This window comes from Plectrocnemia conspersa, unplaced genomic scaffold (genome assembly GCF_051122295.1).
Source record: "Plectrocnemia conspersa isolate PC_06_02 unplaced genomic scaffold, ASM5112229v1 ptg000009l, whole genome shotgun sequence".
NCBI lineage: Eukaryota > Metazoa > Arthropoda > Insecta > Trichoptera > Polycentropodidae > Plectrocnemia > Plectrocnemia conspersa.
This window is the reverse complement of record NW_028277173.1, coordinates 27,586,317-27,599,841: the sequence shown is the minus strand read 5'-3', so window position 1 is coordinate 27,599,841 and position 13,525 is coordinate 27,586,317. Positions and strand designations below refer to the sequence as shown.

The 13,525-nt window shown below is 26.5% G+C and overlaps 1 protein-coding gene across 5 annotated transcripts in view; it reads left to right on the top strand.

The window, feature by feature from the left end:
• LOC148232495 (metabotropic glutamate receptor 2-like) overlaps nucleotides 1-13,525 on the top strand; it is a 671,990-nt gene that overhangs the window by 89,566 nt on the left and 568,899 nt on the right. The window contains exon 1 of one of the 5 annotated variants that reach the window (XM_088191654.1): nucleotides 2,828-3,220. The exons of 3 other annotated variants lie outside the window; for them this stretch is intronic. The gene's annotated coding sequence lies outside the window, so the exon portion shown is untranslated. Of the gene's footprint in view, nucleotides 1-2,827; nucleotides 3,221-13,525 lie in introns of those variants that run through there. One more of the 5 variants, XM_088191655.1, reaches the window with a different exon arrangement.

Sequence of the window (13,525 nt, the reverse complement as noted above, 5' to 3'; positions counted from 1 at the left end):
AAATCATTGGACTCTGGTGTATAAGTGGACGTCATATACACAGACTTTGAAAAAGCATTTGATAAAGTTAACCATGCTTTACTTGTAAAAAAGTTATCTAATTTCGGGTTTTCTGAAGATCTCATAAATCTATTCTCAAATTACTTGACCAATAGATATCAATTGGTCAAGTATAATAACTCCTTTTCAGAACGATATAAGACCCCTACTGGAGTACCTCAAGGATCCAATTTGGGTCCATTGTTGTTTTTATTGTTCATTAATGACATAGAAACAGCAATAGAGCATTTAGATTTTTTATTATATGCAGATGACTTGAAAATTTACAAGAAAATGCATTCGATTTCTGATTCCCACGACCTACAGGAGGATCTCAACTCTATATGGAAATGGGCTTGCTATAACCAATTGCCTTTCAGTGTAAAGAAATGTCACACAATTTCATTTTCAAGGTCGTTAACGCCGGCAAAATATTCATACCATCTAGGCGGATATTTTCTGGAAAGGTTTTCTTCAACTAAGGATTTAGGAGTGACTTTCGAAGAAGGTTGAAAATTTAGCCAGCACATTGCAGAGACTCATAGCAAATCCTTAAAAATGCTCGGTTTTATCTTGAGAAATGCGCGTTACTTCAGGAATACTTTAGTATTGCGCACTCTTTATGATACTCTAGTCCGCAGCATACTAGAAACTAGCTCCATCATTTGGATCCCAGGCGTAATGAATCAATGTAATGAATTGAAGCTGGAAAAAGTACAACGTAAATTTCTTCGATATTTATACTTTAAGGAATACGGGTATTATCCGTTTTTGTTTCCCAGTGCTTTTATTTTGGGAGCCCTGGGATACGTTTCTTTGTCGACTCGCAGAAGTGTTTATGTAATTAAACACTTCTGGAAATTGCTCAAGGGCATCGTAGACAATCCTTCAGTGCTCGAGCAGCTTCAAATGTGGGCTCCTGAAGGTGGATATAGTTCTAGGTCGCTTCCACTATTCTTGCCTGTTAAGTGTAGAACTGGAGCACTTGCCAACTCTTCTCTGGCCAAGGCCATTTATGTGCTCAATTCTGTCCATAGTAATATTGACTTTTTCTCTTGCACTTATGGAGTTTTGGTTTAATTCGTATGGGACAATGCACACCTGTTGAGGTGATTTGTGTCTGTTGTTTTGTCTTGTTTATATTTGTATGTATTATGATGTATTAGTACTTTTGACTATCGTGACGCATTAGGTTTGCCTGTCAGGTCACGATGGTTATAATTTTAATAAATAAATAAATAAATCTTAAAATCTTAGTAAGCGTAATAATAAATATTTTAAAAAAATATTTAAAAATCTATTTATTTTTTAAACTAAGCAGAATTAAGAAAATAGTAGTTTATAGTTTATATATTTAAACATATGTTCAGGTATACATTTGCAACAAAATTTCTTTAATCGAGATAGTAATTCTTATCAGAAAATTATCTGTTCGTCGCACTTGTATAAAGCAAAAAGTTTACTGTTCTTAATTTAACTCAACGGTTAAATTTATTTAAATTGTCAGTTGAAATAACTGATATATGCCTTTTTTTATTTTAACGTATATATTTTCTCATCAAAAATATATTATAAAAATTTAAGGGCAACTTTTAAATTATTTCTTGTATATATCACATAGTGATCTAATAATATATGTTCTAACGAAAACATTATTTTAATTTTTCTAGAGAAGGTTTCTAGATATCTCTGATACCTAATTTATCTTGGCAATAAGTTAGATTGTTTACTTGATTAAAAAACTATCATAAAAGACGATTTTTAAATGCAGTTTGCTAAAAACCTAAGTCAAAGATTTTTTTCACAGTAGAAATACAATACTAAAGACGACAAAATCTACTACGAAATAAACGTTTTGACAGATTCTCAAACATTTACTAACAAATCTTGCGTGCAATCCTTTTCACGCAGAAAAATACGTGCCTGAAATTCAAATCGTCTTACAAAATGCTTAGAGAAGTTATGGTCCAATTTATGATATATATATTTAAGAATAAGGTGAATAATTTATTATTGGCTAAAAAAAATTGTGCTTTGAAATTAAACTAATATTTATTAAAGGCAGATTTTAATGCAAGTATATTTGACAAAATTATTAATTATTTTTAAGAAGGTTTTTATAAATTTAAGACTCTAATTTTAAATTAACAAACTGTGTCTTAAGATATAAAACATAACAATCAAATGATAATATATATATATATAATCAGGCTATACTTATTGAGATACATACAAAAATATGAATAAAATCCATAACAAAATTGGGTATTATTATTTATTTGATATAAGATGTTATCGTAAAAAGTTTTAAATCCCCAGCAAAGAGTGAGGACGACACTCGTGTGAAAGTACAAACCCTCACAAACTTTTTTGGTTCAGCACCAAAAAAGTTTGTGAGGGTGCTGAGGCAAATTGAAAGCCCTATGTATTGCCTAGTGGTCTACAAAAAGCAACGCATTTATTTATTTGTATAAAAATATATTCCTATAAATAATTATATGTCTTACTATTGTCTGATAAAATAACTTTTTATTAAAATACTAACTAAAATAATATATATTTATATTTATTATTGTTTTTACTAAAACATCCAAAGTCAGCTTAATACTCTCCATAATTGATTAGTAACGACCGGCAACTGGAAAGTTAACGTATACGGTTATTATTTAAACCGTAATTACTATCGAAGCGAGGGGGAACAAAGCGGGATTAGTGTAAGTTTTCGGGACCAGAGTTTCCCAGTTCACCGCGGGAGAGCTTTCCTGGCGCTTTTCCGAAGGGTTTCCCAACAGTCGACGGACGTACTCCGTCGTGTGTGGACGTCCCAAAGGGAAAAGCGGGTCTTTCTCCCTATTACGGTCACCGTGGCAACTTTTACTAACGCGATAAAAGTTTCGACGCGGAAAAGTTAGACTCATATTAAAAACGTGATAAGCGCGCGATACGAAATGACGCGACTTTTTTGAAACTTTTCAAAGTTTAAGAAAGTTTTTAACTTTAATATATGCTATAGGAAATAAGGTTTTGAAACCGATAGTAATTATTAATTAAATTATTACGTATATAGTTCGTATATAAGTGATTTTAACAAGTGTTGTATTTAAATTATTATAAGCTGAAAAGCATAGTTCGTTTTAATACTGCAATTGGAGATCTTCGAAATAATCAACACAGCAATTAGGTAATTTTTTTTATATACTAATATTATTTATAAGTTGTTTTTTATAGTTAATTTTTAATATTTGTTTTTATGTGCACTTGACAAAAAAAAAACAACAGTCGTTTACAATATTTATAATGTTATTAAAAGTTTAAAAAAAATTAATTTGATGTGTTTGCTTTACCAGATGACAATGTAATTTAACTTTTTTAATTTTTTTATATGAAACATATTTAAATCATTTTAATCTAGTTAGAGTATTTAATTTAGTTTGTTAGCTTGAATCATAAACATTAAAGAATGCCTTTTGGATTATTTATTATATTGAAATAAAATTTTAATTACATCGAACTAGAAGTTCGCTTACTTTAATTCTAAGATATGTTTTGACTGATATTTATAAAGCAAAATATAAAAAATAATATAAACTCGTAATTTAAAAAAATACGTTAGAAACTATTAACATCCATCAAAATAAATAACAAAAATAATATCAACTTAAATATAATATATTTAAATAATATTATTTTCAATATTTATTTTTTGTAAGAAAGACTGGTTTATGTTTTTATGGAATACAAGAATTAAAGTCTTCTCTACACATTTTTTTTATTTATTCATTATTTATTTAATTAATTTATTAAGCTAATTTTACATCAAAAATTTTTACTTACACAGTGCAAAAATAGTCTTTGTTAAATATATACTACTCAGCTAAAATTCATTAATATAAATTCGAAGTCAATATAAAAAGTAGTAAAATAAATTTATAACAAATTTAACTTATCTAATTTTCAACAAGACTAAATTTTATTTAACATATAAAATCACTGAATTTGTTGTTATTTATATTGATATTTTAATGCTACACATGAAATACTATCATACTATATTTAATTTGTAAATTATCAAATAAATCAATTATTAGTGATTCAACAAAAAAGTCTTAGTAAAATATTATATGTTTCTATTCACATGCAAAATAATTAACGTTTAATATACAATACAAAATAAAATCTAAAAATATCTTATTGATATGTTCGACAAAAGTAAGTTTTATTTATTGTCTTTATTTATTAATAATTTGATGTGTTTTATAAATACTATTAATAAACACAAACATGACTAATGAAATAATTAAAATATAAATATTATTAGCCATTTTTAAGTTTCTTTACAAAGTTTTGATAGCTTTAACCACATATACAACAATAAAGGACATTTCTTAGAAATTTTATTACCTTTGGTAAACTATGTACCTTTAAACAACATTGAAATTGTATTTCATCCTTTGTTGTTTTTTTCGTTTATACAAAACTTTTGTTAATATGGATACTAAGTTAAAGGTTAAATACAAGAATTTGCTATTGTTGTTTTGTATGTTATAAATCGACAAGTCAAAGACACTCTTCTTAAGGATAGTTTGACAGTTTATCCAATAACAATGAGATAAAGAAAGAAGTTACAATTTTATACCAAGATAGCGATAGCTCATTTTGATATAATCAAATTCATAATATGTTTTACAAATTATCATATCTTAAAGTTTATAATATCAATTAATAAATTAAAATAAAATGTAGATATTTAAATTCGTTTTTTGTGTTTATATCTATAAAACTTGTCAAATTAATTTTATTTTTTGTAATAAAATTTGACAATTTAAAAATCCATTTTAATTTTGTTAATATGTAGATTTAATAGTTTGCAAGTTGTAACAAATATATTTTATACTTAAGGTTGGTTATTTGTTATATATAATCTTGACAATTAACAAAGCAGTTTATTATTTTTTATTAACCTATCTGATCTTTTTTTATTATTAAATATATAATAGAGAAAATGTAAGTGTATTAAATGTTATTTTTATGTTTCGAGTTTGAGCTTTCTTTATACGTATATTTCATTGACCTTTAAAGTGTATATTTAAGATAATCACTGTTTATTAAAATTCTTAGAATCTCAAGGATTATACGAAAGAAGATCCTCACCCTAAATGATAAATAAATAATTTATGATTAATTTGTACTTTCTGATTATTTTAAGGCAGACAGAAAATTTTGCCTATACAACAATAATATGATCTGAAAATGTTTACCTCGACGTAATTAAGTCACAAGTCAAGTTCTCGAACAGCGTAGATTTGTTAAGAAAACGCAGAAGCACCAATATGTATTTACCCTACAGGTACTGTACATATATATTATACATATACGATACATTATAAAGGATAATTTGCGAGGGCACGCAAGGATAACAGACAATCCCGTTCACGTTGTTAATGTTTAATTTCGTTTATTTGTTCAATATATTATCGTATGTTTGTTTAAACTTTGCCTTATTTATAATTAATTCTCGTATGTGAGTGAACACGTACGAACGTATAATATAATACATACATAGGTACGAATACACGTAAACAAAAGGATTATTAGATTATATCCGGTATTAAGGTACGTTTGTAAATTTGTATGTACCAGGGATAAATAGCCAAACTTTTAAGGCCTACTCGATATTTAATATATCGTAAACGGTTTCCTCAGTAGTAATACTAGAATATTAAAGCTATAATTTAGCTTATTTTTCCGAAACTTTTATTTAATGTAAATAAAAATATGAATAATATAAAAGTTTACGCATTTTTATTTTATTAAAAGCCGTGTCAGTTTTTAGTAAAGAGATCAGTGATCTATTCTTTAAGTGTTAAATGTATGTGTTGTTTCTTTTTATAGAAATAACCTTATTTCTTAATTAATTTATATACATGTGCAGGGCATAACAACGTTACGCCAATATAATCAGCACAAAAATATATAAATACATAAAAATATTTACAATAATTGTCCGAAAAATGTAAGTACCTGGATTAAATCAATATTATTCGACATATGCTTGAAAAATAAAGTAGTTATGCTTGTAAGGAAGTTTCCCAATACTTGTTGTACTTTAAATAATACTTGGAAACTGTTGATCAAATTAATATCAAGCAACACAGACCTATAATTCTGTATCAATACCCTATTTTTAATGTATAAGTGTCAGTCTCGTAATTTTCTATACATTGAAAAAAGTATTTGCTTTTCAGGATAGGTTAAAACAGATATAGGATAATGTCCTGTATTTTTTTAAGCATACTAGCTGGAATGAAATCAAGATCTGTTAATTTATTTACCTTTAATATCCCAAAATTATACTGATGCCTAAAAATTGTAAATTTATCGTTTGAACGTATCTCAAAAATGCATTCGCTAACTTTTTATTACTTTGATAATCGCATTTGTTTAGTTCATAATATCAAATCTCCGTTTAAAATACGAAAAGTAGTATCTAGGTTTAGCACAATAGAAAATTTCGAACTTTTGTATGATCAAGCATTTTTACAATGACGCTCTGCGGTTCGATATATGGCAGTGCTAGGCACAACCTCCTACCTGAGTTGGTGCGAGTGACCGCTATAGTTGGATTACCCATCGCGCAACTATCGATTGTTTCATACGCATCTCACTTATTAAAATATGGAGATTGTAAAGGCAAAATAAATAAAAATATAGTTTCTTTATAGAAAACAAATATTAAAAACGCAACTTTTAATTAAAGTAAAATAAAAAATTTGCGACATTTTGCGCTCTAATAAACTCAAGTTGCATTTGTATTATTACACTATTTTTTCCGGGATAGACGCAAATAAATACTTTAATAGTATACAAGGACATACAACTCGTTCGTGACGTCACCGTGGAAAGGTACACTAATGCATCAATTTATCTACATGTATTTTTATTTTTAGATAGCATATTTTTGATGTTACTTCGTGTTACTTGATGTTACTTCGTGAGTTATATTCAAAATAATGTTTTCAATTAATTGTGTATGAATGTACATACCTATGTGCATACATTGTCAAAAGCTCATTTTTTTCTTCTCAAATAAATATATAAGACCTTCCCTTTTTTATTTTTATTATATTATTTTTTATTTTAAGTCCAAGACTAAAATTATACGTACTTTATACATTGTACGTTATAAAAAACAGATGTAAAAATATATTGTATTATTCATTTTAAATTATTTTTATCGATAAAATAGCATGAAAATTATCCCGGGACTGGTCCCGGGATCCCGGGATCGACTAATTGCAATACCGAAATCCCGGGATCAAAATTTTGGCCCGGGATTGGAATCCCTAGTCGTGATAAACAATTACCATTTTATTAATAATTAAACTTTAAAGATTATCTATCAGCTTCTAATTTAATTTCTCTAATTATTGGCAATAAACCTCAGCGGTAATTTATTTACTTGGTTTTAATAAGTCAATGTGAAATATACCACAAACATCCTAACAAATGCACAGAATAACTTTCAGAAGCATTAACCCTCGCTTAAGGGTAGAAACCAGTGTTTCATTTAACGTAAGCCATTGTGTTTTTGTCGTAAACTATTCACTTCATATACCCAGTTACGACTTGATGTAGAAAAGGAGGATCTCTTTGTCTTGACAACAATGAAGTGCACGTGTTTATCTGCTTTTCTTTGTTATTTTTTTATTTTTATAAAACGTTGATTTTATGATAATTATTAAAAAAATATTTGTTATTACTTCATAATCATTTTAATATTTAAAAGTATTGCATTTTTTACAATATTGCAATTTATGGGAGAAAGAACTAAAATACTTTTAAAATTTAGGTGAAATAAATAGCAAAAAAAGTAGATTAGTTACTTCTATAGATGTCATAAAAAAGATGCGAAATATTTTTATAACATTTTCTAGCGTAAAAATGCCATATTTGCTGCTTGCTATGAATTTTTTTGAGATTAAAATAGGGAGATGTATTGAATATTATTTTAATGAATTTTTGTTATACAATGGTAGTTCTGCTGACTTTAATGATAATTTTGATTGCTTCTGCACTGTAAACTTTACTATATTTTGATTCAATAGCAATTTCAGCTATCATTGAAAAAATATGATCATTGTTGAAAATCTCGAATAACTAATTAAAATATTTTAAATTAAATTTTATTAGGTCAACTGGTGGCGCTAGAATATAATGGTTATTTATTCGTTGTCAGTTTGGATATTCGACTTTTACTAATAAAAAATATATTGCATTAAAATCTACGAAGATTTTATTCCCCTGCGTATGGTTATAAATTTAACCCAAACAAGAGGGTCTAAATACATCGATAGATCTATTATATGTTAGTGTTTTTGATAATAGCTAAATAAAGTTTGCCGTCACGTGAAATATAAAAAAAGAAAACATTATGAGTTTACCACACAGTCTTAAAAAAGAGAGAGAGAGAGAGAGAGAGAGAAAAAGATATTTTGTATACAATGTGTTGTATAATATTTAAAAATAAGTAAATATAAAACATATATCTATATACAATGGCATGTAGAATTTGTTATGAAAGGTCAAATAAATTTGTGAATATAAGATTATCATGAAGAGATTTTCAATGTATATTTGAAAATATGGTATTTTTAGAAATTATATAAGAGATTTTTTTGTCATAAATAATAAAAAATATATATAATAGTACAAAGCTTTAATTTCAAGCAGTAAAATATAAAATTAATAAATGCTTTATATTAATGAAATTAGGACAGATTTAAGATACAAAAGAAAGTTTTCTATTGGTAGCACATTCGATAAAAATCGATACTTTTTTGGATCGAGTCCAAAAGTCTAATAGATATTTTTTTTGTTTATCAACTTAAGATGCGGCGTTTGAAAGGTTTTTATTTTATTTTGTGAGTTGATCATAAATTAATATTATATTAAAAGAGATTTTGGATAAGCTCCAAGTTCACAGGAAAGTGCATTCAGGTGCATTATAACCATTTGCTAGTTTGGTGAATGATGTGTTTGTTCCAAATTTTAACGGTTATTCTTGAAAAACGAGTCGAATAAATTCGAGCGATTGTAAAAATTAGCTTTTAGCAATTAAAGCTCGAGCTTAAAAGCTCGCCCGCTAAAGCTCAGCGCCGCTGACCGACTTCCACAAATTAACGAATCTGCTTAATGAAATGCATAAATTCTCGGGTTATCCGCGAAAGGTGAAAGTTTTTGTTTTGCCAAAGAATTGCTTTATCAAGTTTAATTGAATAACAAACACAAAATATTTCCCTTTCAAGCTTATTTTATTTATTGTTATTATTTGCTTAATAAACAAGTCCAATTTTAGTCTAATCAACAAATCTTAATCAAAGCAACTACAACTGTTTTTAGCTTTCATGAAAAGTTCTTAACAATCCAAAATTATGTTTAAATATAAATATTATTTTTCAGCCTAAAGATACATTATTATAAAATATTATATCTTCTATTATATAAAATAAAAACATTTCGCCTGAAGCGAAAAAGGACGTTACTTAATATATGCAAATCGGAGATATTTATAAATAATTTATTTTTTGCGAGAAAAATAATCCTTGACGTTTTCCTCCTTTATGAAAAATCATAATTTATTAATGAGACACATCACCAACACAGTAGGAAGGGTGATCTAATACAAGAACATCGCAGAAAAGCTGTCCAGTCATTTTACCCTCATCACTGTATAAGGGTGACGAAGCGACGTGAGAAAAGTTTGCAAGGTTATAGAAGTATTATATATAAACAAGATATATTTTATATACATATATTTGCGGATCTGTAAATATTTTAGTTTGAAAAAAAACAGATTAGTGTGAAAATTCAATGTGCGTTATACATTTTTAATGCGAAGAAAAAAGTTAAGTTTCATGAAGGTATTTTGTAGAAAATAATATATACTTTTATTTCTATGTAACGCAAATTGTGGGATCGCCAACTATTGAAAATGTTTTATTGTTAATATGAGATCATTAAATTTATAATATCACGTAACTCCTTTCCTAGCAATTTGCTTAAAAAATGTTAACTTAAACAAAAAAGTAGATAAAAGGCAAATTTACATCAGCGCGAAAAAAATTGTCTTTAAAGACATTGATGTAATAAGAATATCACTATTTTATTTGTGAATGTAATATTAATAGTTTCAGTTGATTACAAAAGTTCAGGTTCATAAATGCTGTTTAGAATTTATTTAGTCGAATGATTTTTTTTTTGATAATTGTCTTAGACTTTCATTTTTATTAAAGCTTTACTAAATTCAAGCTACACTTTATTAGGATGGTAAAAATACGAGTTAAACTTTTATAAAGTATTTATATAGAAGTTTGTTTTAAAATGACTTTTCTTACATCCTATACTTTTATTTTAAGAATATATAGATATAAGATTAGTCATTTATTTTTTAATCTCTTTTTAGGCACCTAATGCGCGCAAAATTACCAATTTATTATTGAACTGCAATCTAAGGTCTAGAGAACGTTTTAAAAAAAATAGTTTTAGACATTTATTGAAATTGTTATTTGAGTAATATATATTAGATTTTTCTTAAATTGTGTGAATTAATCTAAGATGAAGAAAGGTGTAAATGGCCTTTTATTATGTTTTTCCAATTAAATGCTTGAACTTCGTTACTTTATAAATATACCATTTGAAATTTAAAAGCTATATTAAAATTTAGAATGACTTATATTACCATTCGAGTACCCTTTGCTTGGACCAGAGTTGACGTGAAGAGGGAAGCGGCGGCTCTACTTAGTTTGAGCTTAGTGTCCCAAGCTTGGGATATCATGTGGAAGTTTTTGCGAAAAGTGAATTGCAGATAAAAATCCTGAAAGCGAATTCTAAATAGATTTGAATAATATACGCTTAGATCTGACTCTTTTAGATTTTCTTGCTCACTCATTTTTGACGCGACGGTCCATAACGAAAATTAAGAATTGTAATTAAACTTGCATATTTCCATCACTTTTCTTATTATAATATTTGCATAACCATTAAATTTTGAATAGGGTGAAAATTTTAAAACCCGCGTTTTTTATTTAGCAGAAAATCTTCTACGTTAGTTAATTAGCGGCCATTCAGTAGGTCTTAAAATAGTTTTTTGGATCTAATGGTCACGTACAAAATGCACTTATCAACGGGTCGTAAAATTTATTGGCATTTTCCTTGCGTTTTTACTTTTTTTAACACACACTGTAATCACAATATTGCACAAATTTAGTACTAGTCATTTTTTCCATGTCACGCAAAACCTAGTATAAACAGTTTTACTTATCGAATATTTCTTATATGTTGTATACTATCAAATTATTATATATATAGTGGTTAAGAATTTTTGTCTATTTGGTTAAATTCTGTGTTTATTTATATTTTTAATATAACAGAAATCAGACATTTTAAACTATTCGATGAATACATACACTTCGAAAAAGTCATCAAAATATAATACATTTTCTTACTTAGGTAAATCTTACCATAAGGTATAAAAAGACAATAAACAAATATTTTGTAGACTTCCGTTTTTTTTGTTGCATGCTCATTATATATTTTCTTAAATAGATATGATGTGCTAAATATTTTTAGTTAGCTTCAATGGACGCAAGATTTGCAAATATCTTACACCTTATAATTATCATTAAAATACTTAATTATTCAGTATGATTTTAGAGTATTACGTTAACTTTTTGCAAACAACAAGAAAATAAACGTTGTTTATAATTTAAAACAGACTAAAAAGCGAAATAAGACCACTTTGAAAAGTCCAATTAAAAAATCAAATCCTTAATTAACTTAATTAACTTTTTATGAGAGTAGCAATATATTGCAGCAAATATATTCTATAATTAATATTTTTTAAATCTATAGTTTGTTATTAAAAATCAGTGTAGCTGTCAGAGACTTAATTTAAGTTAAAAATATTTCCATAAAGCTTGAAATAATATAAATATTTTGCAAAATCTGCGTACTTTTTAATATTTATTATTGCAAATGCAAAATAAATAATTACCTGTATTTATAAAACATATTGTGTTAATTATTAATACATATGATATTGTATATAATATTTAATATATTCATTTAAAATTATTTTACGTTTATAAAAAGTAAAAGGTAAATTTCTGCAACAAAGGTCCACTATCAGAGAGATCAAACACTTGCAAAATATATATATATTATTTATTTGTTTTTTTATGTAGTAGATATCAAATTCATTTAAGACTTTTCTAATAAAAAAAAAACTATCCTGAAATATTTTAATATTATCCATATTATGTAATAAATCTAATTTTAATTCAGCGTTATATTTTTTTCGTATAAATTTGCAATTAATTTTATCGCAAAATTAACAAGTTTATTACAAAAGTTTACATTGGCATTCAAGCAGAAAAAAGCATTATCTAGAATTTTTGAATATTTTAAAAACGATCGAAAACAAGCGTAGAAGAAAATACAAAAAAGGTATAATAAAACTAAGGGTAACTTATAGATAATTTATTTTATTAATGCTTTTTATATTGTAATTTTATGCATCATATAGTTTAATATTTTTTTCAATATACGTCATCGTCCCAAGTTTTTTTAGGAAAAAATTTAAAAGACACTTGAAAACATTATTTTAATTTAAATAATAATATCAATGTATAAATAATTAAAAATAATAATACTTAAGTTTAAGGAATAGCATGTGACAGTAATATTTTTAATAAATTTGTAGCGGCTTATTAAAATACTAAATTCGCAATATTCTAAAAGTGAAATATTGTTTTTTTTTATCGTTAATATGTGTTAAATGAATATAAGTAAAAATTTAAAATAGCTGAAAACTCTCTATTTTTTCAAGTTATTAATAAAAATTTAACCTAATACCTATTTTTCATGCAAAGATTTACATTAAAGTAGTTAAATTGTACCTTCTTTTTAAAAAGTATATTATATATATTATTTAAAATTAAAAACGTTTAACAAAAAGCTTAAAAAATATAGTGCTTATGTCATTTATTAACTAAAGAGGCTCACATTTTAATCCTTAGGGCTTTTCAGAGCTCGTCTCATACTATTTTTAGTAATACGAATGATAAACAATAAATTGTGGGCTAAAAATCATATCATTTTCCAGAACTTTCGTCATTGACTGTGTGTATAATACATATATGCTAGCATATAAAATTAAAACAACATTTATAACATAATTTAATTTAATTTATTAAAAGTAGATATTCTATATTTATATATTCTAATATACAGCGTAAATCCCACCATCATCGCACGTTAATAAGGTGCCGCTAAAATGCGTTACGGCATAATCAATCCTTCCGAACGTGAAAACGTTGCCCTGCGATTTAGGCCCTTTGTGACTAGGACCCTTTGTCCGTGCGGTGAAAGATGCGACAAAAGGCGCTAGATTGGAACAATTCGCAAGTGAAAAATGAATTTTTCATAT